Source organism: Tamandua tetradactyla, chromosome 9, assembly GCF_023851605.1.
Source record: "Tamandua tetradactyla isolate mTamTet1 chromosome 9, mTamTet1.pri, whole genome shotgun sequence".
Taxonomy (NCBI): domain Eukaryota; kingdom Metazoa; phylum Chordata; class Mammalia; order Pilosa; family Myrmecophagidae; genus Tamandua; species Tamandua tetradactyla.
The window spans coordinates 27,730,589-27,757,787 of record NC_135335.1 but is presented as its reverse complement, the minus strand read 5'-3'; the positions used below and the strand labels follow the sequence as shown (position 1 = coordinate 27,757,787).

Below are 27,199 nucleotides of genomic sequence, written 5' to 3'. Positions count from 1 at the left end.
AAGAATTAACACGAATCCTGCTCAAACTTTTCCAAAAAATTGAGGAAAAGGAAGTCTAACTAATTTATGAAGCTAATATCATTTTAATATCAAAACCGGGTAAAGATGTTATAAGAAAAGAAAACTACAGGCCAATCTCCCTAATGAACATAGATACAAAAATTCTCAATAAAATATTAGCAAATTGAATCCAACAACACATTAAAATAATTACAACACTGTGACCAAGTGGGGTTTATACCAGGAATGCAAGGATGGTTCAATACAAGAAAATCAATTAAGGTAATATAGCACACTAACAAAACAAAATGGAAAAACCTCATGATCATCTCGATTGATGCTGAAAAACCATTCAACAAAATTCAGCATCCTTTTCTGATAAAAACACTCCAAAAGACAGTAATCAAAGGTAATTACTTCAATATGTTAAAAGGTATATATGAAAAACTGATAGCCAGCATCGTGCTCAATGGAGAGAGACAGGAAGCTTTCCCCCTAAGATCTGGAACAAGACAAGAATGCCCACTGTCAACACTATTATTTAACATGTGCTAGAAGTTCTAGGTAGGGCAATCAGGCAGGACAAAGAAATAAAAGACATCCAAATTAGAAAGGAAGAAGTAAAACTCTCATTATTTCCAGAAGATATGACACTATACTTGAAAGATCCTGAGAAATCTACAGCAAAGTTACTTGAGTGAATAAACAAATTCAACAAGTGGGCAGGATAAAATTAACGTGCAAAAATCAGTAACATTTCTATACACAGCAAAAGACCTAGCTGAGGAGTTAGTTAAGGAAAAAATTCCATTCAAAATATCAACTAAAAGAATCAAGTACTTAGGAATGAACTTAACTAGGGATACAAAGGACTTGTACACAGAAAACTATATAACACTGCTGAAAGAAATCAAAGGAGATCTAAATAGGTGGAAAGACATTCCCTGCTCATGGATAAGCAGGTTAAATATAGTTATGATGTCAATTCTCCCCAAATTGATCTACAGAGTCCACAAAGTACCAATCAAAATTTTAATAATGTACCTTGAAGATTTGGAAAAGCTAATTACTAAAGTCATCTGAAGGGGAAGAGACCCTGAATAGCCAAAAGCTTTCTAAAAAAGAAGAATTAACTGGGAGGATTAACATTTCCTGAATTCAAAACCTATTATAAAGCCACAGTGGTCAAAAAAGCATGGTACTGGCACAAAGAAAGAAGAGCTGATCAATGGAACTAAATCAAGAGTGCAGAAATAGACCACAAAATCTATGGTCAACTGATTTTTGATAAGACCCCCCAAATCCTCTGAACTGGGACAAAATAGTCTTTTCAATAATTGGGCATGGAAGAACTGGATATCAATAGCCAAAAGAATGAAAGAGGACCCCATCTTATACCCTACACAAAAATAAACTCAAAATGGATCAAACACCTAAATATAAGCAGTAGCACCATAAAGCTTCTAGAAGAAAATGTAGGGAAATATCGTCAAGACCCAGTAATAGGAGGTAGCATCCTAAACTTTACAACCAAAGCACAAGCAACCAAAGAAAAATAGATAAATGGGAACTCCTCAAAATCAAATACTTCTGCACTTCAAAAGACCTTGTCAAAAAGGTGAAGAGGCAGGCAACTCAATGGGAGAAAAAATTTGGAAATCACGTATCAGAAAAAGGTTAGATATTCTGTAACAAAAGAACAAAGAACCCAATTATAAAATGAGCTAAAGATATAAATAGGCATTTTTCTGAAGAGCAAATACAGATGGCTCAAAAGCATATGAAGAGATGCTCACTTTCATTGGCTATAAGGGAAATGAAGACCAAAACTACAATGAGATACCACCTCACATCTATAAGAATGCCTGCTATTAAACAAACAGGAAACGATAAATGTTGGGGAGGATGTGGAAAAACTGGGTCACTTATGTACTGCTGGTGGAAATGTATAAAGGTGCAGCCACTATGGAAGACTGGCTGTTCCTTAGAAAACTAAATATCAAGTTTCTCTACGACCCAAAAATAGTACTACTTGGTATATAAAACCAGAAGAGCTGAAAGCAATGATAAAAACTAAAAAAATTTTCACACTGATGTTCACAGCAGCATTACTCACAAGTGCCAAAAGATAGAAACAAACCAAATGCCCATCAGCAAACGAGTGGATCAATAAAATGTGGTATGTACATATAATGGGATATTATGCAGCAGTAAGACAAAATGACATCCTGAAACACATGACAAGATGGATGAGCATTGAGCAAAATTAGCAAGACACAAAAGGATAGATACTCTATGATTCCACTTTTATGACCAGCGTAAAGGTATAATCAGAGGTTTCTAATACAGAATATAGGGAACTTAAAGATACACAGAAGCTAGAGATGGGTGAATTGTTAGCTAATGAGGTTGAACTCCAATGTAAGGGAATAGATAGGAGTGAAAGTGCTTCTCTAGTGGGTCCGTAAGTAATATTACCATATGGAAGATGAGCAAGATTAAAAGGGGTGTTATAGTCCTACATGTCCCACTAATTAACACTAGAAATATGAATCAGTTCTCGCAAGAATGACTTGAAAGATATGATTCTTGTACAAAGAGTGTTTAAGTCCAGTGTTTAAATACAGGGCAAAACTGCTATTGCATGTTATGAGCTATGTTCACAAGGAAACCATCAGCACTACCACAGCAACAGAAGGGGTAAATAATGGGGGTCAAGAAATAAGAAAACAAGAGTTAAGAAAAGGTTTAGATTTCCTATTTGGCAAGGGTGTATTTATTGGTTTTCTTTCTCTTGGGAACAATAAAATCATCTAAAACTGAGATTGTTGATGAACTCTGGACTTTGGGACCTATATATGATGCCCAATGAATGCAAGTGGCTGAAGGATGAACTGATGGAGAAGTAGATTGGCAAACAATGTGTATACTTATGAATAACTGTTGTGCTGCTACAAAAGGAACAAAGTTGTGAGGCATGCAATGATGTGAATGAACATGTGAGACATTTGGTGAGGCAAAATACGCCAGAAACAAAAGAACAAGAATGGTATGGTCACCTTTAGAAAATGTTTATAAGAAAACGGGCCTAGATTATAAGCTTTTAGAGCAGACACATTAAGTCCAGAGTGGTGATTATTCTGGATTTTGAGAGGCTGTTTTATATATAACCTGATATATACAGATAAGAATGAAGCTGGACAAGTTGGAGTTAAAGTAATTCAGAACACAGGGGTAAGGAGGACAGTGTCTATATTTTAGAACCCCACATACTCTTTGAGACCATTGGAAGAAAGGTTTACTTGGTCTGGAAGTGAAATTTTCTGTAGGGCATAATCTAATTCAGCCTATCTGTGTAGCTCATTTGAAGAACTGAAACAAAGGGAGCCCAGAATAAGAAAGAGGTGTTTTAATCCTGTATAAATTATTGTAATGCCTGGATACATCTTAGAATATATTAAGCAAATAATCAAAAAGTATTGGCAAAGGCTCCTGAGGGATTGGAGAAAGAATATAGAACTATTAAACTTTATCATCAGGGAATCCCCTGATACTGTCAAACTTTAGGGACACACACAAATCAACAGGCTATGCTCTCGATTATGAGGCTTACTCTTGTGAAGCTTATGTAGGTAGTGGAGAAACTTAAACTACCTATAGGTATGCCTAAGAGTTACTTCTGGAGGACCTCTTTTGTTGCTCAGATGAGGACTCAGTCTCTCTAAGCCCAACTGTGCAAGTAAAATCACAGCCTTCCCCTCTACATGGGACATAACATCCAGGGGGAAAAGACTCCTTGGTGACGTGTGAGATGACTCCCAGGGATGAATCCAGACCTGATGTCATGGGATCAACTATTCCATCCTGACCAAAATGAGGAATAGAAGTATAATTAATAAAGTACCAGTGGCAGAGAGAGTTCAAATAGAATCAAGAGGCTACTCTGGAGGTTGCTCTTACGTAAGCTTTAGTTAGACCTTGCTACCTATCATAACCTGTCAACCCCCAACCAGAACCATTCCAGCCAATCCTAAAGAACACCTGGACAATATATAAGATTCCACAAGGGTTCCAGGCACTAGAGTAACTTTCCAGAAACCTACAACCTCCAGGTAGGCCCCTGGTCCAGATAAGTCCTGAAACCTAGAGGGCCCAGCCTTTGCAGAACATCAGATAATTCCATCTCCCTACCCATATTAGTGACAGACCTCTCCAATATGAAAAATTTAGAGTTTCCATAGCCTAAACACCCCTAAAAAGAGGTATGAAAAGATCAAAGGTGACAGTGTAGTTACACAGAGAAGATAAGATTTAACAAATGAATATGAATGCTGAATCATTACATTGATATCTCTTTTAATCTCCAGTATTTTAGAGTAGCTAGAAGTAAAGACCTAAAATTGTGAAATTGTAACCCATGTTAAACTCTGAAATCTGTTCTACAAGTAATTCTGGTGGTGTGCTTTGAAATGTATAGCTTTTTTGTATATATGCTATTTTTCACAAAAAAAGAAGGAAAAAAAGTTGATTGTGATGAAAAAAATATTTAAGCCCTCTAGCCTCCTATATTCTGGAGCAGCTAGAAGGAAAAATACAAGAGGATCATGTGGTAGCCCATGACAAAGTCTGGGATCTGTCCTTAAGTGTTTTAAAAACTACTGCTTTTTTATTTCTTTGCTTTGTATATGTTACAATATACAATAAAAAAGTTAAAAAAAATATATATGTATATCCAACCCCAGTTCTATTCCTAGTGCCTGCCCATGCAAAAAAAAAAAAATATATATATATATATATCTGTGTGTGTATATATACATATATACACAAAATAACATTTCCACATGAAATTCATCCTGAAAATTATAAATGACATTATAAAACTATAAATGTGATAGTACAATAAAGAAAATTAAGTAAATTGATACAGAGTAATGGACTGAGAAGGGGTGCCATTTTAGTTGGAGTGATTACAACAAATTTATCTAATAGGTTCTATTTTGAGAGATACAAAAAGAAAATGAGTTAGCCAGTGTCTGGTATCCGGGAAAAAGAACTGAAGCTGAAGGAAAAGCAAGTTCAAAGACCTAAGGAAGGACAACAGGGGAGGGGGCAGCAGTCTGCAAAACATCAAGGAGTTTGTTGTATTGTGAAAAAAGTGAAAGAAGAGTTATAAGGGTCAAAGGCAGAGAGACAGTGGACCCTAAATTAGGTAGGGCTTTATGGTCAACTAGGAAACCTCTGGTGTTTAGTATGAACAAGGTGGAAAGTTTCTGCAGAGTTTTGAGGAAATAAGCACCATGGTTTGTCATACATATGAACACTTTACCAAAGAGGGTCCACACTCAAGGGGAGCAATAGTCATGGAGACTACTATGAGGCTATAGCAGAATTCTATGTGATCAATATACTGGCTTGAACTAAGATGTAGAGAACCTGTTAGAGTCTAGATACAATTTTAAGGTAGAGAACATATGTTTCGTAATCTTACTATTTGTCATGGTCAGGTTCATGTGTCAACTTGGCCAGTTGGTGGTGCCCATTTGTCTGGTCGGGCAAATGCTGTCCTGTCTGTTGCTATGAGGACATTTCATAGAATTAAATCATGATCACATTGGCTGCATTCACAGTTGACTACATTTGTGATCAGCCAAGGGGAGTGTCTTCTGCAATGAGTGACATTTAATCTAATCACTGGAAGGCTTTTAAGGAGGATTCAGAAGAGACCATCTCTCTTCCTGCTTTAGCGGGCGAGCCTCTCCTGTGGAGTTTGTCCAGACCCTCTATCCAAGGCATCAGCTTCACAGCCTGCTCTATGGGTTCTGGACTCTACGTTCCCATGGTTACTTGAGACACTTTTATAAATTTTTATATCTATGGATATTTCCTGCTGATTCTGTTTCTCTAGAGAACCCTAGCTGATACACTGTTAAGCCATTATCTTTTTATTTCCTGCTACCTACAGCCAAAATAATATTGGAAGACAAATATTCAGACAGCCTAATTAGTTTTAACAAGTAACTTGTAAGATTAGGCAAGATGTGGGGATTGAAAACAAATAGACCACAGGCAAAGCAGAGATTCAGAATATGCACCATGAGACACTCAGCTACCACATGAGGGAACCAGACTGAAATACTAACCAAGAAAGTTTCAAACGTGTTAAGTGTATGATTTAATTGTTACCACTGTTCTAGCCTAATAACCCTCAAAATGAAAACAAATAGTTCAATGCCTCCTACACACTCATCCTATTCTAGAGTTATTTCCATTCAGAAACTCCATTGGAAGTGGATGTGATGCATGGCAGGAGACAACAAGAATGAACTCTGCCTTCACATCACTAGAACTTCCTTGACTTCGGCTGAAGCAGAGTTAAGCCATATTCACTGTACTCAGCAGAGGCGTATCCATTTTAATGACATCATCAGTTTGAGGACAGGAAAGTGGAAATTAATTTCCATTCACACATCCTAATCAAGTTTGAAAGTATACCTGTGGGAAACCATCTGATCTTGGGGACAAGAAGTATGGGGAGAGAGAAACTTACTACAGAACCAGTATAATATAAATGGATAAAAAATGTACCTTATACAGTGGGCCCCTATGCTGTTCACTTCTTCACAGCAGGATATTACCATTAGCCAAAACCAAATTCAATTTTAGGCATCCATTTACTTTAAATGTAACCCAAATAAGCATGTTTTTAGCCTCTTAGAGACTGTCAACTTTGCAGTTCTCCACAAGGCTGCACACATAAATCAGTCAACTGTAGATAAGACAAAGCATTAGCTATAAGACTCTAAACTACTACTGCATTTTTGGAACTCTCTGACCTACAGATTTCCCACCATGATGCTGGTTGACATCGCCTGGATACATAAATCCCCTCTCTGAATCTCCACTTCCCCAGGAGTTCTGGTACTTTCTCCCCTTTTGGCTGACAGATTCATGCCAATGTCTCTGGAAGGCTCCTGCTGGGAGGGACTTCCCTTCTCACAGCACCCTGTCCAAGTCCCACCAACATACAGCTTGTTTTGTGCTTCTGACATCGCATGATTGGGTGTTTTCTTGGATCACCTCTGACATTCCCATCTCACCAAAACTGGCTTTACTATCTACAGCTCAGTGCAGAATTTATGCCTTAAATTCATCACCCTGGTAGTGACCATTAATTTGACTCATCTGCTTGGTTATAGTGTAAATTTTTAGGAGAGATCCTGTCTTCTCTCTGTCCCTCAACATGCCAATAATTCACAGACTGACTGTTAAGCTAATTCCCTTATTGGGTGATTGGTCAGTTGGTTACTAAAGGGAAGACCTTTGTAAACCAACAAAAAAGAATTTTTTGAATATGTAGTATTTTAAGAAAGGTGGACGGAGAACAGATAGTGATTTTGACAGCTTGTACTATTCACATGGAAGTGAAGGAGCCAGGCAAAGTAGTGGTCACAGCTTTGAAACTTAGGATGCAGTTGTTATTTATCTTCAAGTGGAAGAGGTAAAGGGTAACACCTAGGTTAGGTAAATTAATCCATTTTTGCCCTAATAACAAGCAAGATACAATTTTGAGGCACTGAAGAGATTTTTGTTGATATTCTGAAGAAATAATAATACCCCAATAGTAATCTGAAGTAACAACTACAAAACATGAAGGTTTTCGATACATTCCTGAGTAGATTACTACTATAAAACATAAGGTTGAGAGTTGGATGGAATTGGTCATTGAAACTACCTGCAAGTTTTAAAATTCTGAACATTTTCTATGGGAATTTTCAGTGGTATAACTGCCAAACTTTAATTAATTCCCCATGCAACCACTGCCCAGCTTCAACAACTGTCAACATCTGGACAATTTTATTCCATTTGGATCCCTACTTTACCCGACCTAAGTTGTACTGGATGACACTGAAACAAATCCCAAACACCCTATCATGTTTGTAAATACTTAAGCACACATTTCTAAAAAATCAGAAGTTGGTTGTTTTTAAAATACCCACAATGCTATTACCACAACTAAAAATTAATAATTCTTTAATACCACTAAATATGCACTTAATGAATTGAGAACGAATCTTTTGAGAAAATTCTCCGCAATTATTTTTAAAATATTTTATTGAAAGCTCTTACAAATTAAAATTAACAGAATATTATGTATAACCATAATTATATAACGCAGTAGAGTGCAAAATTTGCATGAAACTTTTGAATTGATAAACCTTGAAAAATTCCTTCAACCAAACATATACATATTTTTAAACAAATAAATGGTATTGTATTTATTCTTTTTGGATAGGGGAGGCTTTTTATTTTCATGGCTCCCTTCTGCCCAAACACTCCACATATAGTAAACCATCAATCTAATATCTATCTCCCTTCATACATTTTTTTATCCATGTTCACAGGGTCCTTTACAACATCAGCAAAAAAGTAAATGTGCTGGTTTGAAAGGGTACATGTCCCCTAGAAAAGCCATGTTTTAATCTAAATCCCGTTTCATAAAGGCAGAATAATCCCTATTCAATACTGTATGTTTGAAACTGTAATCAGATCATCTCCCTGGAAATGTGATTTAATCAAGAGTGGTTGTTAAGCTGGATTAGATGATGACATGTCTCCACCCATTTGGGTGAGTCTTGAGAAGTTTCTGGAGTCCTATAAAAGAGGAAACATTTTGGAGAATGAAGGAGATTTTACAAGAGAGCAGAGAATGCTGCAGCACCACCAAGGAGAGTCCATCAGCCAGTGCTTTGGAGACGAAGAAGGAAAACGCCTCCCGGGGAGCTTCATGAAACAGGAAGCCAGGAGAGAAAGCTAGCAGATGATGCTGTACTCACCATGTGCCCTTCCAGTTGAGGGAGAAACTGTGACTGTGTTCACCATGTGCCTTCATGGATGAGAGAGAGACCCTCTCTCTCATTGCCTTCCTGAACCACGGTATCTTTCCATGGATGCCTTTGATTGGACATTTCTATAGACTTGTTTTAAATGGACATTTTCTCGGCCTTGGAACTGTAAACTAGCAACTCATTAAATTCCCCCCCCCCTTTTTTTTTTTAACATGGGCAGGCACGGGAATCGAACCCGGGTCCTCTGGCATGGCAGGCAAGCGTCCTTGCCTGCTGAGCCACCGTGGCCCGCCCTTATATTCCCCTTTTTAAAAGCCATTTCATTTCTGGTATAGTGCATTTTGGCAGCTAGAAAACTAGAACAGTGAACAATAAACAAAGTCCCTGAAGTATCTGAGTTTACTGTTTAGTGTTACATATATATAAACATAATATAAAGAAAGAACTCTTTCTTTCTTTTTTTTTGTTTGTTTGTTTTTGTTGTTGTTTTGTTTTAACAATAGATTTGTTTATTGTACTGTGAAAATGGCCTTGGTACACGTGAGAAACATTATATATTTTAAGGACAGCATTCAGAATTGTTAAGACAAAAAAGAAACTATAATTTTAAACTCAATCTTGATTTAAGGGAAAGATTATAAATTATTTGCTGGAATGCATTAAGCATGAACTCAGATTCTAAATGTTTGTGAACATATTAGACCATTCTCTGAACCCTGATTTTCTCCCTCAGTACCATCAAATCAACCTGTTTAATGATTGTAAAATACCTCAGTATATCCCATAATTTAACTTTTTTCTTAATGAAAAGTGTTCCAGTCATTTGCCATTTTATCTTTTTTGCCACTAGAAATATCCTTACACATGTGTCACTATATACTAGTGCTTTTATTTCTATGAATTAGATTACTTGAAGGACAAATTCTGATTGGACAGTATATTGATATCAAGAATATATAAAGATCTGCTAAAAATGGATGAAGGAGGGACACCAAGACAGAGTAGCAACCAAGAGCCAAATGGAAGTTTTCAAGGTTTGCATGAACAGTTGTGTCAACTGAAAAGTTCAGGGAGTTTAAAATGCCCAAAAGTCCCCATGGACTGAGAGTCCAAAATCTCCATTGCACCCAGATTCCCCCTAACCCCAGTAGCCTTTTATTCTGGAGAGGGAAGAGAGACTAGAGTAGGAGAGTAAGATAGCTTCCATTGGAGGTGGCTTCCCAGAACCCAATATGAACTCTGAGACAAATAATGACCTTGAATAAAAGTTCACGCATGGACAGCTTCATGAAATCACAGAGATTTCTGGTGGTAGAAGTCATTCTCCCTTACTATCAGTGAAATTTTGGGAAAACATGAGACACAGGAACTACAGAAAACCATCAAACATGCTAAAAACAAATACTTGGAAATGCAAATTGCCTTATAAAGGAATTGTCAGTGTGTAATTATCTCATTCTACTGCTCTGAGCTAGACAGAGTAGTGTATGTGCAGCTAACTGCTATAAAACCCCAAATCTCAGCAGTTGAACATCATAAATGTTTAAGTTTCATTTACATAAAATCCAGCTGGAGGTGGGGCATCCTCTACATTTCATCCAGGAATGATGCTAACATCTGCCACCTTCAACTGCTGAAGCCCAAGATCATTCAAGGAGTCAACATCTAGTCAGTAATTGTCAGGTAAGATGAAGGATCTTGTGTGGGATGTTTTCAAGTGACAGTCCTAGAAATGGTCCACATTAATGTCATTCACATTGCATTGGCCAGAATTCAATCATGTGGACTTACTCAACTACAGGAGGCTTGGGGATATAGTTCAGCTGTGTGTCCAGGAAGAAAAGGAATCAAGTTTGATGAACATCTGACACACCATCCCAGAAATCACTGTTCATGAAGTCAATGCGCATGTAACTCAGCAAGATTCCCTAAACGCAACCTGTATTTATTACCCAGGCAACTAAAATTAACATATGATTACTCAGATTGGGTTATTAACAGAAAACATGTTTTGTGTCCCCATTGTTATCAAGTTCTAGGGGAAGTCTTGCATTTGTAAAAGAAGGATCATCATGAAAATATTAAATACCTCATTCTGCCATGTTTTTTACACAGTTCTCTGACTAAGCATGTAACCAATCTGTGCATGACCAATAATTAGATCAGCTCTAATTACATCATCTGGAGCTGCTACTTGCCCATCTTTTTCTCTAATAAAACTATCAGAATTACTGCAGTTTGGCAAGACAGATTTTGGGCTGTTGGGTCATCTGCTCTCCTACTACATGCTGAGTAATAACTCTTTCTCTCTTTGAAAAGCCGGTGTCTCAGGAACTGGTTACTGAGCACATCGGGCAAAAGAATCCCTGACCTTTGTCTAGTAATAGCACTGGACTTATTATAGATGGGAAAACCTTAGTTTCCTTTCCCTCCCCGAGGATTTTTTAAATGCTACTGCATTAATTCTGATCCTCTCTTATTATTTCAGTCCTAATCTTTTTTAGCTTTACTGCTCTTCTCCTTGGTAAACTGAAACTGAGCTCACTGATTTCTTGTACATTTTTGTAATGAGCACTTAAAATCAAACTTTTCCCTCTACATGTTGCTTAAACCACATCCCCCTATTTTTGATAAGTAGCATGTTCATTGCTATTTAGGTCCAAATATTTAAAATGCCACATTATATTTTCTTTAACCTATGAATTATACAGTTGCAGTTTTTGAAACTTTTAAAATACATGAAAATACAATGGATTGAAAGACCATCCAAAGGCTATTGGCAGAAAACTTCCAAAATTTAATGAAAGACATGGATATATACATTCAGGAAGGCTGATTAAATGGGAGAAAATATTTGGAAACATGAAAAGATGCTTAACTTCACTAGTTACTAGGGAAATGCAAATCAAAATCACAATGAGATACCATCTCACACTACTAGAATGTTCACTATAAAACAAACAGGAAACTACAAGTGTTGGAGAGGATGTGGAGAAACTGGAACACTTACTGCTGTTGGGAATGTAAGATGGTACAGCTGCTGCAAAGGACATTTTGGTGGTTTCTCAGGAAGCTAAGTATAGAATTGCCTTATGACCTAAGAATCCAACTACTCGGGATATTCCCAGAAGAGCTGAAAGCAGGGATGTAAACAGACATATGCACACCAATGTTCATAGTGGCATTATTCACAATTGCCAAAAGATGGAAACAACCCAAATGTCCATCTGCAGATGAATGGATAAACAAAATATGGTATATACATATGATGGAATATTATTCAGCTGTAAGAAGGAATGAAATCCTGAAGCACATGACAACATGAATGAACCTTAAGTACAAATTAAGTGAAATAAATCAGATACAAAAGGACAAATATTGTATGATTTTACTAAATAAACTCACAGTTATAATATATAGAATATAGATTACCAGGAATTAGAATGAATTTAAAGAATGGGGAAAGGCTGCTTAATATGTACAGAATTTTTAACTAGTTTGAACTTAAACATTTGGAAAAGTGATTTCAGAACATATTAAGAAAACTGGATTTTCAAAGCAAATTTGTATTGCACCAAAACCAGTTGCAAGCTTGGCCATCCCACCCAAAAAGTGTGCTCCCAGCATTTCTGGCACGTCTTCCTGTTTTCATTTTGTCTTGCCACAAAGTAATCAAAGCCAAGCACAATACTGCCAGTTCATGGCCACAGTCTGGGAGCCTCACCCACTCTCCCCTTGCCATGGTCAAAGCCCCAGGGGGACCCAGTCCCTAGTACCCTGCTAGTGGATCAGAATAGCATCACTCTGCAGCTGTTCAAGCCTCAGCCTGTCTCTGTTTCCCACAGCATTCTATTTAGTCAGAGAACCCTACTATTTTGCCCTTGAGTCAACCCCATTGGACATATAAATAAGCCTTTTGGAACTGGAGCTCTCCCCATCAATCAGGCCTTCTATCCAGGGATGTTACCACTTCGTCAGCCTGTTGGGCCTGGAGTTCTTACCATTAGTAGGCCCATGGGATCTGGCGTCCACCCTGTGAATCACACTGTTGCCCCTGGGGTTCCACAGGCAGTCTCACTGGGGTGATTTCTGCATGTCAGACAAAGCCTGCAGGTGTCCTTCCCTCAGGCCAGAAGACTCCTGCTGGGTATCCTTCCCCTTGGATTCACAGTACCATCACGAGCTCTCTCTTTCTTGGCCAGGTAGTCCCATTGAGGGTCCTTCCCACAGGTCAGAAGGCTACATCAGGGGTTCTCCCTGCAGGTAAGGTGGTCCTGTCAGGGTTTCTTGCTCCAAATCAGATAGCCTCATTAAATATCATACCTGTGAACCAGAATGTCAATCCTGGCATTCTACAACTCAGCCAGCTTGTAATATCAGTTCTTCTGATGGGCCAATCTGTGAGGCATGGGTCCTACAACTTAATCAGTCTGTTATGTTTTATATATATGTTATATGCTATATGTTTTTCAGTCTTTTTCATCTGCGTCACAGGCAAATCAAATGCTCAGATAGGCTAAGCAATGGAAAACCTTTCTTGTGTCTTTCCTTCCAACACCTATCAGGCCCATATGGAAGTAGCTCATAAACATAGTGATCCTAAACCAGGGGAAAGACTAGAACCTGAAAAAACTTGCAGCTTGTGCACAATTTTTAAAGTGGATAAAAGAAAAGACAGTTTGGTATTTTGAGACAAATGCCTAGTGTAAGAGGACGAGCTTACCTATCACTTGCTGATGCACGGCCTGGGGTGTTTGTTCTGCCCATGCACTTTCCACGAAATCAGAGATCTTTCAGAACACAGCAGGACCATGCACCTGGGGAAGAAGTTGCCTGTGGATTACATTAACAAAGGCTTTCAGTTAGTGGATGCTAATAGCAGCTTAGTTTTCTCCTATATTGATTTCTTTACCATATTACTAAAGGAAGAGCTTGGAGAGAGCAAAGTATATTTGACTGTATAATCACTGAGATAACACTCAAAGTCACTCATACCTATGTACATCAGTTCAGGAGTGCAGCCAGCAGCCCCAGCATATAAGCACTGACCTGTCCCTTCTCCTTTGGTATCTGTGTGACCACAGAGGCACATGAAATCCATTTGAAGGAGAGGCATCACATCATGCCAATAGTACATTCAATTTTAGTTTTCTTTCAAGTGCTTCCACTACTGTGGGGATTACACGGGAAACATGATGCTGGCAGCCATCGGTGTGCACCTGCTGCATTGTAAAAGTGCACCTAAGGACAGTAGCTCAGACCTTCATGTCCAGCCCAGTGTCACTGAAAACAGTGAGCTGCTTTTAGTCAATGGGAAGAAGATACCTGATTCCACTTTTTCTGCAAAGAGAAAGCCAACCGATGGCCATTCTGGGGCCAAAAACCAAAGTAATGGGGAGGAGCAGCCATTCATCATCAATGCTCAACTAGCTCCAGTTTCAGAAATAATGGGAAATGCTGCATCTTTTTAAAGACACAAGAATGACAGGACAAAGAGAGTGCTTATAAAACATGATAGTCTTCAGATCTTAGCATTAAATGCTAAAAAGCTTGAAGACCATTCTTGTTCTAGTTTGCTAGCTGTTGGAATGCAATATACCAGAAATGGAATGGCTTTTAAAAAGGGGAATTTAATAAGTTGCTAGTTTACAGTTCTAAGGCTGAGAAAATGCCCCAGTTAAAACAAGTCTATAGAAATGTCCAATCAAAGGCATCCAGGGAAAGATACCCTGGTTCAAGAAGGCCGATGAAGTTCAGGGTTTCTCTCTCAAGTGAGAAGGCACACGGGGAACACAGTCAGGACTTCTCTCTTGGCTAGAAGGGCACATGGCAAATACGGTGTCATCTGCTAGCTTTCTCTCCTGGCTTCTGGTTTCATGAAGCTCCCCGGGAGACGTTTTCGTTCTTCATCTCCAAAGGTCACTGGTTGGTGGACTCTCTGCTTCGTGGTGCTGCAGCATTCTCTGCTCTCTCTGAATCTCTCATTCTCCAAAATATTTCCTCTTTTATAGGACTTCAGAAACTAATCAAGACCCACCCAAATGGGTGGAGACATGTTGTCCCTTAATCCAGTTTACAACCATTCTTGACTAAATCACATCAACCAGGGAGATGATCCAATCACAGTTTTAAACATACAGTATTGAATAGAGATTATTCTACCTTTATGAAATGGGATTTATATTAAAACATGGCTTTTCTTAGGAGGCATACTTCCTTTCAAACCAGCACAATTCTTATGAAGAAAAAAAGTTTCTTAAAGATTTATTTCCATAAGAGACCAGTTCTAGTTTGCTAGCTGCTGGAATGCAACACACCAGAGATGGACTGCCTTTCAATAAAAGGGGATTTCATTAGTTCTTCAGAGAAAAGGCAGCTAACTTTCATCTGAGGTTCTTTCTTACATGGGAAGGCTCAGGTAATCTCTGCTGGCCTTCTCTCCAGGCCTCTGGGTTCCAAGAACTTTCCCCCAGGGTGATTTCTTTCTGCATCTCCAAAGGCCTGGGCTGAGCTGCGAGGGCTGAGATGAGGTATGCCGAGCTGCATGGGCTGTGCTACATTGAGCTTTCTCATTTAAGCACCAGCCAATTAAGTCAAACGTCATCCATTGTAGCAGGCACGCCACCTAGCCGACTGCAGATGCAATCAGCAACAGATGAGGTTCACGTACCATTTGGCTTATGCCCACAGCAACAGAACTAGGTGCCTTCACCTGGCCAAGTTGACAACTGACAATATGCTAGTCAAAAGAAACAGAACTGTTATCTTCATCTCATGAAGTGGAAAATTGATGTGGCTTCCTTTTTTTTGGAAAAAAGGAGATAAATTTGCATGAAAGCAATAAGAAAATCACAGGCCTTGTGTGTTTTTAGGCTTGACATTTCTGAACTAAAAAATGTTAAACAGGAGAGTGCTTCCACCAGGAGAAACAACAATGATTCCATTGAACTAGAATCTAAGACTGCCACCTGGTCACTTTGGGCTACTCATGCCCCTGGATCAACAAGCCAAGAAGGGGATTGCATTATTGTCTGGGGTGATTGACCCTGACTATCAGGGGGAAATAGGACAGCAACTACACAATGGAGGTAAAGAAGAGTTTTCTTGGACTATAAGAGATTCCCTAGGGTGTCTTTTAGTACTACCATGCCTTGTGATTAAAATCAATGGAAAAGTGCAACAACCCAATCCAGGCAGGACTACCAATGGGTCTGAAACTTCAGGAATGAAGGTTTGGGTCACCCTACCAGGCAAAGAACCACAGCCAGCTGAAGTGCTTGCTGAGGGTAAAGGGAACATGGAATGGGTAGTGGAAGAAAGTAGTGATAAATATGAGCTATGACCATGTGATCAGTTACAGAAACAAGGACTGTGATGCTGGTTTGTTCTTGTTATACTATTTAAGTTGTAAGATATCAAGCTTAAGAATGAATATCACCCAAGGACTTGCATCCTATTCTGGAGAGAGTTACTGTGTTTCCAGTTATATGCAGGACAGTTGAGTATTGTTAGGTGAAAGAAAAAAATGTGTTTTAATCTTTTTTATTTAGAAATTAGGTATGGTTTAAGGTTATATATATAGCTGCCAAGTTGACAAGGGGTGGACTGTCATGGTCAGCTACATAGGTCAACTTGGCCAAGTTGTGGTACCTGTTTGTCTGGTTGGGCAAGTAATGGCCTGTCTGTTGCAATGAGGACATTTCATAGAATTAGATCATGATCACGTCAGCTGCATCCACAGCTGATTCCATTTGTAATTAGCCAAGGGGCATGTCTCTGCAATGAGTGATGCCCAATCTAATCACTGGAAGCCTTTTAAGGAGGATTCAGGGGAGACAGTCTCTCTTTCTGCTTCAGCCAGCAAGCCTCTCCTGTGGAGTTCGTCCCGACCCTCCACTGGAATCGTTGGCTTCACAGCCTGCCCTGCGGATTTTGGACTCTGTGTTCCCGCAGTCACATGAGACAATTTTATAAATTTTACATTTGCGAGTGTTCCCTGTTGATTCTGTTTCTCTGGAGAACCCTAACTAATACAGAAGCTAAACTGAAAGAACTCCAGATAGTGGAAGCCTGAATAATCTGAGCAACAAAATAAAATATATAACAGTAGTATTGGATTATAATCCATAAAACAAAATAAACGTCCATGAGTCCATGTTAATATAAAAAAAAAAAAAGTTAAACACAAATTGCATTTTGAGTATGAACTACAAAACTTGTAAAAAAAATTGAAGAACTCTAAAGTACTAGGTCATTAGCAGTATTTTCCTTGAGGTTTAAAATATGCTATTTTCTTCACTCATGTGTTGACTCTAGATTTCAGCGGTCTTTTAATTGCTCTTTAGAGTTATTTCAAATTTACTGTTTCTTGAAGTTTGTTTTCTTAACAAGTATTTTTAGTGTTTTTCTTCTGTCATGTAAGTTAAATCTTTTGATACTTCATGCATGCCTTATTTTCTCAGTAGTGTCAGTATCGTATGAGAAAAGCTAAAACCCACAAATGTTATCTGTTTTGTCAATTAAGGAAACTTTAGCTTGCTGCAGATATAGTACTTGATTGATTGTAAATTAAGAGATTGCTCTACTTCAGTTAGTGTCACATGTTAGCAAATGATAGTGTTTAGAGTTGTAGGGACAGATACCTGGGATGTATGTGGTTCCTTACACAAACTTGGTTCAGGTTCACAACTTCTTGTCCCAGTTCCAACATGTAAAGAGCTCTCAAAATAATTTCATGACAGTGGAGTTATTGACACCTGTTTTAGTTTGAAAGCTGCCAGAACATGATATACCAAAAACAGAACAGCTTTTAAAAAGGAGAATTTATTAAGTTCCAAGTTTACACTTCTAAGGCTGTGATAATGTCCAAATTAAGGCACCAACAAGAGGTTACCTTCACTCAAGAAACGCTGATGAAGTTCAGGGTTTCCTCTCGCTGGGAGGGCACATGGTGATGTCTCTTAGCTTTCTCTCCTGGCTTCTTATTTCGTGAAGCTCCCCCAGGGGTCTCTGAATGTGTGGGCTCCATTGGTTCTGGTGGCTCTCATGTTTTTTCCAAAATGTTCCCCTCTTAAAGGGCTTCAGTAAGCAACCCCACCTTAAATGGGTGGAGACACATCTCTGTGGAAACCATCTCACCAAAAGTTACCACCCACAACTGGGTAGGTCACATCTTCATGGAAACAATAAAAAAGCTCCCAGCCAGCAATACTGAATGAGGATTAAAGAACTTGATTTTTCTGGGGTACACAACAGATTCAAACTGGCACAACAGTCATTGATTTAAGGAAATAGTCACAGATTTTGTGGCCAAAATAGTAACATGTTTGATTATGGTGCACTGCTCAAGAACCCAAAGGGTAAAATTCTCCCTTTTATAATAACTTTTGACCTCCAAGTTATAAAATATATGGACCTGTATTTATTTCATGGGACTATTTTAAATGATAGATATTTGATTACTATTTAGAGCAAATGTTACCTTTTTTCCCATCTCTAGAGAAATTTAGGACTTGTGAGCAGTTACAGGAATTTAAAGAAATTTACAATTCTGTCCCACTGAGAACACGCTTCTTAAACTGTTTCATTTGAATATGGAAGTATTTTGTGTGCTCCTCAAATAAGTCAAATTTTTAAAATATAATTCTGTTTAGCCAGTGTATGGTTAGATGACTAACCCACAACTTCTCTAATAAAAAAAAAAAGGAATGGCAAAATTTTGGTTCTGAACATACAATGCATAAAGATGTAATTTGTAGAAAGTAAAACAAAAAGGTCGGAGAAGAGAGGATATAGGAACAGTGTGTGTATGGGCTATTAAAACTAAGTTTGTATCATATAAAATATTATTGTTATAGATTCATGATTTTATATTTAGCCCCCTGGTAATCACAAAGAAGATACATGATAAATATTTACCGAAAGTAATGAAAAGGGGCTACAAATGACGCAAAACAAAAAATTAAATAAGAAACACATTAAGGAAAGAGCTGAGGGGAAAAATACATGACTCACAAACAGCAAACTGCAAAACGGCAGTTTAAAGTTCTGCATTATGGGTAGCTACTTTCAGTGTAAATGGATTAAACTCACCAAAGGCAAAAATTGGTAGAATGTAAGAAAAAGCATGAACTAATTAAATGCTGTTTACAAGACAATCACCTTAAATTGAAAGACAAGTAGGTTGAAGGTGAAACAATGGAAGAAAAATAAAAAGCACAAACATAAAACAAAAGAGAGAGGGACTAGCTATACTATTATCAGATTAAAACTGTTATGATAAGCAATATTACTATATATGATAAAGGGGTTAATTAACAAGACTTAACAATTATAAATAAATAAATATATGCACTTAAGGGCAGAGCTCCAAAACAGATGACGCAACTACTGAGAGATGTGAGGAGAGAAATAATTAAACATCAAGAGCAGATCTCAAGACATCACTTTCAAAAAGGATAGAATGCTGAGAAAGAAAAGCAATGTAGAAAAGACTGGAAAGATACTATAAACCAACTAAGGCTAACAGATATTTAGAGAGATAGAACACTTTACTCAACAGCAGCATAATACATGTTCTTCCCTAGTACACATGGGTCATCTTCCAGGAGACTTCATGTTTGATCAAAAAATCAAGTGGTAACAAATTCAAAAATATAGAAATCATACAACAAACCTACACCAACCACACTGAAATGAAGCTAGAAATCAATCACAGAGGTAGAATTGGAAAATTCACAAATATGTGCAAATAAACTCTTAAACAACCGGTCAAGGAAGAAATCATAGGGGAAATTAGGAAGCATGTTCACAGGCAATGAAATGAAAATACAATGTACCAAAACTTTCGGGATATAGCAAAGGCAGTGCTGAGATGAAATTTTAGAGCTTTAAATGCTTACACTAAAAAAAGAAAGGCTCACCTCCCTAGGGAGATGTCTGCCCTGTGCAGGCTAGAATTGTGAGCAGCCTCTGCCCAGGAGGTCGCTAGCCTTGTGGGGGGTGGCTGGGCCGGTGCAGTACCTACCGCACTGCCCAGTGCTGGCAGTGCTCATGAACCTGGGGCTGAGACTCTGGAGCCAGACTTGGGGCCCAGGTCAGCCGTCCCCTCCCTGGGTCCCTGGACAACCCTTCCTAGGACTGGGACCCGCAGAGCTGAAAACCCGTGCCCAAGGCGCTGAGGGGTGGGGTGGGGAGCATGGGTGTGCTCCTGGGGCTCAGTAAGAAGCTAGAAAAAGCAAAGCTAATTTAATCTAAGGAAATAATAAACAATATTGTGGAAATCTTTGAAATAAAAGTAGGAAAAAAAACAAAGTTCTTTGAAAAATGAATAAAACCAATAAACATCTAGCTGGACAGATTAAGAAGATAAGAAACACAGTAACAGTATTGACAATGAAAGATGGGAACATAACTAGACTTAGAGTCATTAAAAGGAAAATAAAAGAATATTAGGAACAATTTATGCTGCTAAATGAAACCATTTAGACAAAAATGGAAAATTTCATTAACACACAAAAATTACCAAAACTGACAGAAGAAATCTGTGAGCTGCCCAATGAGGAAAATAAATTTGTAATTTAAAAAGTTTCATATGGAAAATACCAGGTCCAAATGATTTCTGTGTTAAAATCTATGAAACATTTAAGGGAAATATAATGACAATCATCCCCAACCATTTCAGAGAAATAAAAGGGGAGAAAATAGTTCAAAACTAATTTTATGAGACAGCCTAACTCTAATAATCAAAACTACGTAATGATATTGAGGAAAAAGGGAAATGTGGAGCTGATTAAATTTTGTATAGCTTGATTGTAGTGGTGGTTTCATGACTTTTGGCATTTGTTAAACTCAGATCATACACCAACAAAGGGTGAATCTTACTGTATGTAAATTAAAGCTCAATTAATTAAAAATGTGGTGGGGTTCTCGGGTGGTTCAGTGATAGAATGCTTGCCTTCATGAGGGTGACCATAATGCCACCAGAGAAAGGAATCAAATTCTGATAACTGTGACAACATGGATGAACCATGAAGAAATCATGTTGAGTGAAATAAGCCAGACACAAAATAAGAATTTAGAATCTAGATTAAAAGGGGTTTGGTGAGAGGTAGGGAATAGGGAGCTAAGGCTTAAAAAAAATTAAGAGAAATTTCTGAGCACTGGAAGACAAGAGATCTGTGGGCAGAAGCATAGCTTGCTCAAAAAGTGAGCATCAAGAACAGAGAATCTTGGAGACACTGATGCACAAACTCCTATCAGGACAGAGTTTCTGATTCCAAGAACTGTACTTATTAATCCCAAAGCACAGAAATCAAGTATTGATTTTTTTTTTTTTTTTGGTTAAAAACATGGTATCACCATATGCTACTACATGCTATCACTAGGCAGTGGCCAGATTGGAAACAGGAGAGATAATGCATAAAAGTTACAATCCTAGGGATTGTAACTACATTTCTACTATAATCGGAAGTGAAACTCTCTAAAGAATACAACAAAAACATTTTATATGAAATGCTTTTAACAGATTCTCTCTCTCAAAAAAATAAAACCTTTTAAAATGATGCTTACTTCTCTACATGAGACCCAGACAAGTACAATTTCCCTTTTGGTGAAAATGGCAATGAGATGGGAGGGCCATGATGGCTCAGCAAACAGAGTTCTTGCCTGCCATGCCAGAGACCCAGGTTTGGTTCCTGGTGCCTGCCCATGCAAAAAAAAAATAGAAAATGGCAATGAAAGCAATAAGTATTTTCACACTTGGCACATTCTTGAGAAATGGGTTATTAAATAAAGATCACTTGTAAAATGAGACAAAGAGATAGGATGGTCCAAATTTGTTAATGGGGATTTTGGAAATCAAGAAAGTAAAAATTATCTGAGTAACTTAAATGATCAGTCAAGAAGAAGAATATATTTTGATTAAGACAGTCTAGAATGTTTTGTTTTAAGGAAAGAGCGAAGCTATAATAAAGCCACTTTTGAGGTTCTATCAAACTTTCAGGGAATAGTCCTAATCTTACACCAAATGTATCACAGAACAGAAAAAGTAGGAACACTCTCCATTTATATCTATGTGGCAAGAATAAATTAGATATGATAATGAGCCAAGTGGATGAAAGTATAATTACTGTCCCATTCATGAACATAAATGTAAAATTCCCAACAAAATAATATCAAATTAAACCCAAAAGTGCTCTTTATAGCAAAAGGAACAAGTTAAGAATCAGATTTTGTTGCTTGTCATCATGACAACTGAAATTTGAAGGTTATAATGAGTTATGTAACAGAATATCTTTATTTACAGAAAATATATACTATTTAGGAGTAAGGATACAACAGTAAGCAATGTACTCTAAAATGGTTTAGGAAAAAAAAAGCTTTCTCTATGATACTAGAAAATTTCCTATAAATTTAAGATATTTTTTCAAACTAAAACAGAAAAGAAAAAAAAAACTTCACAAACCAGTTTGAAAGGATTTATGTACCCTAGAAAAGGCATGTTTTACTTCTAATCAATCTTGTGAGAGCAACAGTTTCTTCTAATCCCTATTCAGCACTATAAACTGGAAGCTTGATTAGGATATCTCTATGGAGATGTGACTCCATCAACTGTGAGTATTAAACTTGCTTAGATGTCTCCACCTATTCTATGTGGGTCTTGATTAGGTTATTGGAATCCTACAAAAAGGAGACATTTTGGAGAGAGTGCTTCTGAGAGGAGAGAGCCACAGGACCATGACAAAATGACAAGAGAACCAGAGTCCACCAGCTAGCAACCTTCAGAGATGAAGAAGGAAAATGCCTCCTGGGGAGCTTCATGAAACAAGAGGCCTGGGGAGAAAGATAGCAGATGCTGCCATGTTTGCCATGTGCCCTTCCAGCTGAGAGAGAGATACTAAACATCATCAGCCCTCTTGAATGAAGGTATCTTTTCCTGGATGCCTTAGATTGAACATTTCTATAGACTTGTTTTAATTTGGATAATTTTACAGCCTTAGAGCTGTAAACTAGCAACTTATTAAATTCCCCTTTTCTGGTATCTTGCATTCTAGCAGCTAGCAAACTAGAACATAGGAATAAAGGGGAATCTTTAACAAAGACTTGCAAAATATATCTATAGCAACATTAGAAGCATTCTCTTTAAAAGCACAATGTTGAGAGGCAGAGAAAGATGGTGGTTTAGTGAGGTGTGGAATTTAGTGTTTCCTCCAGAGCAGCCAGTAAATAGCCAGGAACAGTAGAGAACAACTGCTGGGGGTAATCTCTGACCAAACACACAGTGTACACCAGTTTGGACTAGGCAGAATGGCTGAGATCCCACACAGAACTATAAGTCCCCCTTGCAGTGGAGACCAGTGCACCTCCCCCATGGGCATGGCAGGGTGTTTCCTCAAGGGGAAAGAAATTAGACTTTACTAGCAGCAAGAGCATACATACTTCAACCAAGCTCCAACTGTGGAATTAATAAATTCTGACCACTGAAACCAGGCGCCTGCCACAGACAAAACTGGAGTAAGCACTAAAGGAACTAGGAGTTTTTGCCCCAGGAGAGAGGGGGAAGAGCTGACAGAAACAAAACAAAACAATAGAGGCTTTCTGAATTGGAAAGCACAAAATACTAGAAAAGGAATGGACCCAAGAGAAGAGGGCACACAGATCCTGGAGATACACAGAGCCACACACCAACCCAAGCTCCTGATTGACAAACCTGAGAAGCTGGGATCCAGTGTTCTTTTTTGTTTGTTTGTTTTACTACTTAAACAACTCATTGGATAGAATTGGAAGCACTCTCAGGCTCCAGCACTTCCCCAGACAAGGGTAGAACTGAGCTTGTCTGAAAGACCAAGTAGTCAGGTAAAAGGGGTTAATTTCCTAAAGGTGTATCTTCCCCAAGAAAAGTGGGATGGGGCCCAGTTCAAGTGGTATCCCTCCTTCAATGAATTCAGGCCCCAGGAACTGGAAAACAGAAGCAGTCAAAGCCATGCTACAATCTCATCTCTGTCTCAACCATGCCCCCAGCAGGGAAAGTCTGCTGAAATTAAAGGTACTGCATCACTTTAAGTTGGTAAGAAACCCTGGCAGACAAGCACCACATGCTGAGCAGGACAGGAAAAGCACAGAGTCTAGAGGCTTGACAGGAAAGTCTCACAACCTCCTTGGTCTCACCCTCAGGGAAAACTGATGCTGGCTACTCTTTTTTCCTGAGACATGAGACTCTCTGGTCTGGGAAAATATGACTGGAGTCTAAAAAAAAAAGTTCCATTTAGGCAGGGCAAGAAACAAAAGCAAGAACAGAAAAATTCTTATCAGTTAAACAGAACCTATGATAGGATCTACAATAAGTTGAACTGAATATCAGAGAACAAAACCATCCAGAAAGAAAACCCCAGGTAAAAGAATGAAAACAACCTCCAGAATAAACTAACTAAGGAAACTAAATGCTTAGATGGCAGCAAAAAATAACAAGTCATAGGAGAAAAACAAGAGATAATGGGCCCATCAAAAGAACAAACCAACACTTCAAGAGATACAGGACTTGAAACAACTGATTTGAGATGTTTGAAGAGACGTGCAAAATCTCATCAAAAATCAAATGAATGAGTTGAAGGAGAATAAAGAGAAGACATTGGGCGAAAGATTTTGGAAGTCTGAAAAAACAAATCACAGAACTTATGGGAATGAAAGGCACAACAGAAGAGATGAAAAAAAACAGTGTAAGCCTACAACAATAGATTTAAAGAGGCAGAGGAAAAGATTAGCAAACTAGAGGACTGGACATCTGAAATCTGACACACAAAAGAAAATATAGGGAAAAGAATGGAAAAATATGAGCAGGGTCTCAAGGAACTGAATGACAACTTGAAGTGCATGAATATATGTGTTGCAGGTGTGGCAGAAGGAGCAGTGAAGGGAAACTGGATAGAAAGACTACCGGAGGAAAAGATCACTGAATATTCCCAATCTCTCATGAAAGACATAAAATCACAGAGCCAAGAAGTGCAGTGTATTCCAAAAAGAATAGGTCCAAATAGACCTACTCCTAGGACACTTCCTAATCAGATTGGGAAATGTCAAAGATAAAGAGAGAATTTTGAAAGCAGCAAGAGAAAAGCAATCCATCACATACAAGGGAAGCTCAATAAGGCTATATGTGGATTTCTCAGCAGAAACCATGGAAGCAAGAAGACAGTTAAGATTCAAAAAGAGAAAAACTACAATGCAAATAACAATCAGAAAAGAGCAGGAGTAGCTATACTAACATCCAACAAATTAGACTTCAAATGTAAAACAGTTAAAAGAGACAAAGAAGGATACTATGTACTAATAAAAGGAATAATTCAACATGAAGACATAACAATCATAAATATTTATGCACCAAGCCAGAATGCTCCAAAATACACGTGGGAAACACTGAAAACACTGAAAAGAGAAATAGACACATCTACCATAATAGTTGGAGACTTCAAATCCCCAACATCTAGACAGAGAATCAATAAAGAAACAGAATTTGAATAACACAATAAATGAGCTTGACTTAATAGACATTTATAGAACATAACACCCCACAACAGCAGGATACACTTTTTTCTCAAATTCTCATGGATCATTCTCAAAGATAGACCATATGACGGGTCACAAAGCAAGCCTCAATAAGTTTAAAAAGATTGAAATCATACAAAACACTTTCTCAGATCATAAAGGAAAGAAGTTGGAAATCAATAATAGGCAGAGTGCCAGAAAATTCACAAATATGTGGAGGCTCAACAACACACTCTTAAACAACCAGTGGGTCAAGGAAGAAATTACAGGAGAAATCAGTAAATATCTCAAGGCAAATGAAAATGAAAACACAACATATCAAAACTTATGGGATGCAGCAAAGGCAGTACTAAGAGGGAAATTTATTGCCCTAAATGCCTATACAAAAAAAGGAGGGCAAAAATCGAGGAATGAACTATCCACTTGGAAGAACTAGAGAAAGAACAGCAAACTAACCCCAAAGCAAGCAAAAGGAAAGAAATAACAAAGATTAGAGCAGAAATAAATGAAATTGAGAACATGAAAACAATTGAGAAAATCAATAAAACCAGAAGCTGGTTCTATATCTATAAGACTGATGGACCTTTAGCAAGACTGACAAAAAGAAGAGAGAGGATGCAAATAAATAAGGTCAGAAATGGAAAGGAGACATAACCACTGACCCCACAGAAATAAAGGAAGTAAAGACAAGATACTATGAACAACTTTATGCTAATAAATACAACAATGTAGATAAAATGGACAACTTCCTAGAAAGTCATGAACAATCAACTTTGACTCGAGAAGAAATAGACAACCTCAACAAAGCAATCACAAGTAAAGAAATTAAAGCCATTAGAAGCTCCCCAAAAAGAAAAGTCCAGGACCAGATGGCTTCACATGTGAATTCTACCAAACATTCCAGAAAGAATTAGTACCAATCCTGCTCAAACTCTTCAAAAAAATTGAGAGGAGGGAAAGCTACCTAATTCATTCTACGAAGCCAACATCACAAAGCCAGACAAAGATATTACAAAAAAAGAAAACTACAGACCAATCTCTCTAATGTATATAGATGCAAAAATCCTCAACAAAATCTAGGAAATTGAATCCAGCAACACATTAAAAAAATTATACATCATGACCAAGTAGGATTCATCCCAGGTATGCAAGGATGGTTCAATGTAAGAAAATCAATTAATGTAATACACTGTGCCGGTTTGAAAGGAAGTATGTCCCCTAAGAAAAGCCATGTTTTAATATAAATCCCATTTCATAAACGCAGAACAATCCCTATTCAATACTGTATATTTGAAACTGTAATGAGATCATCTCCCTGGTTGATGTGATTTACTCAAGAATGGTTGTTAAACTGGATTAGGTGATGACATGTCTCCACCCATTAGAGTGGGTCTTGATTAGTTTCTGAAGTCCTATAAAAGAGGAAACATTTTGGAGAATGAGAGATTCAGAGACAGCAGAGAATGCTGCAGCACCAAGAAGCAGAGAGTCCACCAGCCAGTGGCCTTTGGAGATGAAGGAAAACACCTCCCGGGGAGCTTCATGAAACAGGAAGCCAGGAGAGAAAGCTAGCCGATGACGCCGTGTTCACCATGTGCCCTTCCAGCTGAGAGAGAAGCCCTGATTGTGTTCGCCATGTGCCTTCTCACTTGAGAGAGAAACCCTGAACTTCATCGGCCTTCTTGAATTAAGGTATCTTTCCCTGGATGCCTTTGATTGGACATTTCTATAGACTTGTTTTAATTGGGACATTTTCTTGGCCTTAGAACTGTAAACTTGCAACTCATTAAATTCCCCTTTTTAAAAGCCAT

General features: G+C 38.0%; 1 protein-coding gene, 1 long non-coding RNA gene and 1 pseudogene across 5 annotated transcripts in view; 2 read left to right on the top strand and 1 right to left on the bottom strand.

The window, feature by feature from the left end:
- The window catches only part of LOC143646870 (uncharacterized), a 110,026-nt gene that overhangs the window by 46,101 nt on the left and 36,726 nt on the right, over window positions 1–27,199 (top strand). The gene's annotated exons all lie outside the window — the stretch shown is intronic.
- LOC143646877 (uncharacterized) overlaps window positions 1–27,199 on the bottom strand; it is a 45,713-nt gene that overhangs the window by 8,040 nt on the left and 10,474 nt on the right. The window contains exon 3 of the long non-coding RNA XR_013157696.1: window positions 13,570–13,679. This is a non-coding gene — a long non-coding RNA (uncharacterized LOC143646877). The remainder of the gene's footprint in view (window positions 1–13,569; window positions 13,680–27,199) is intronic.
- LOC143646321 (uncharacterized) lies at window positions 9,820–14,624 on the top strand (annotated as a pseudogene).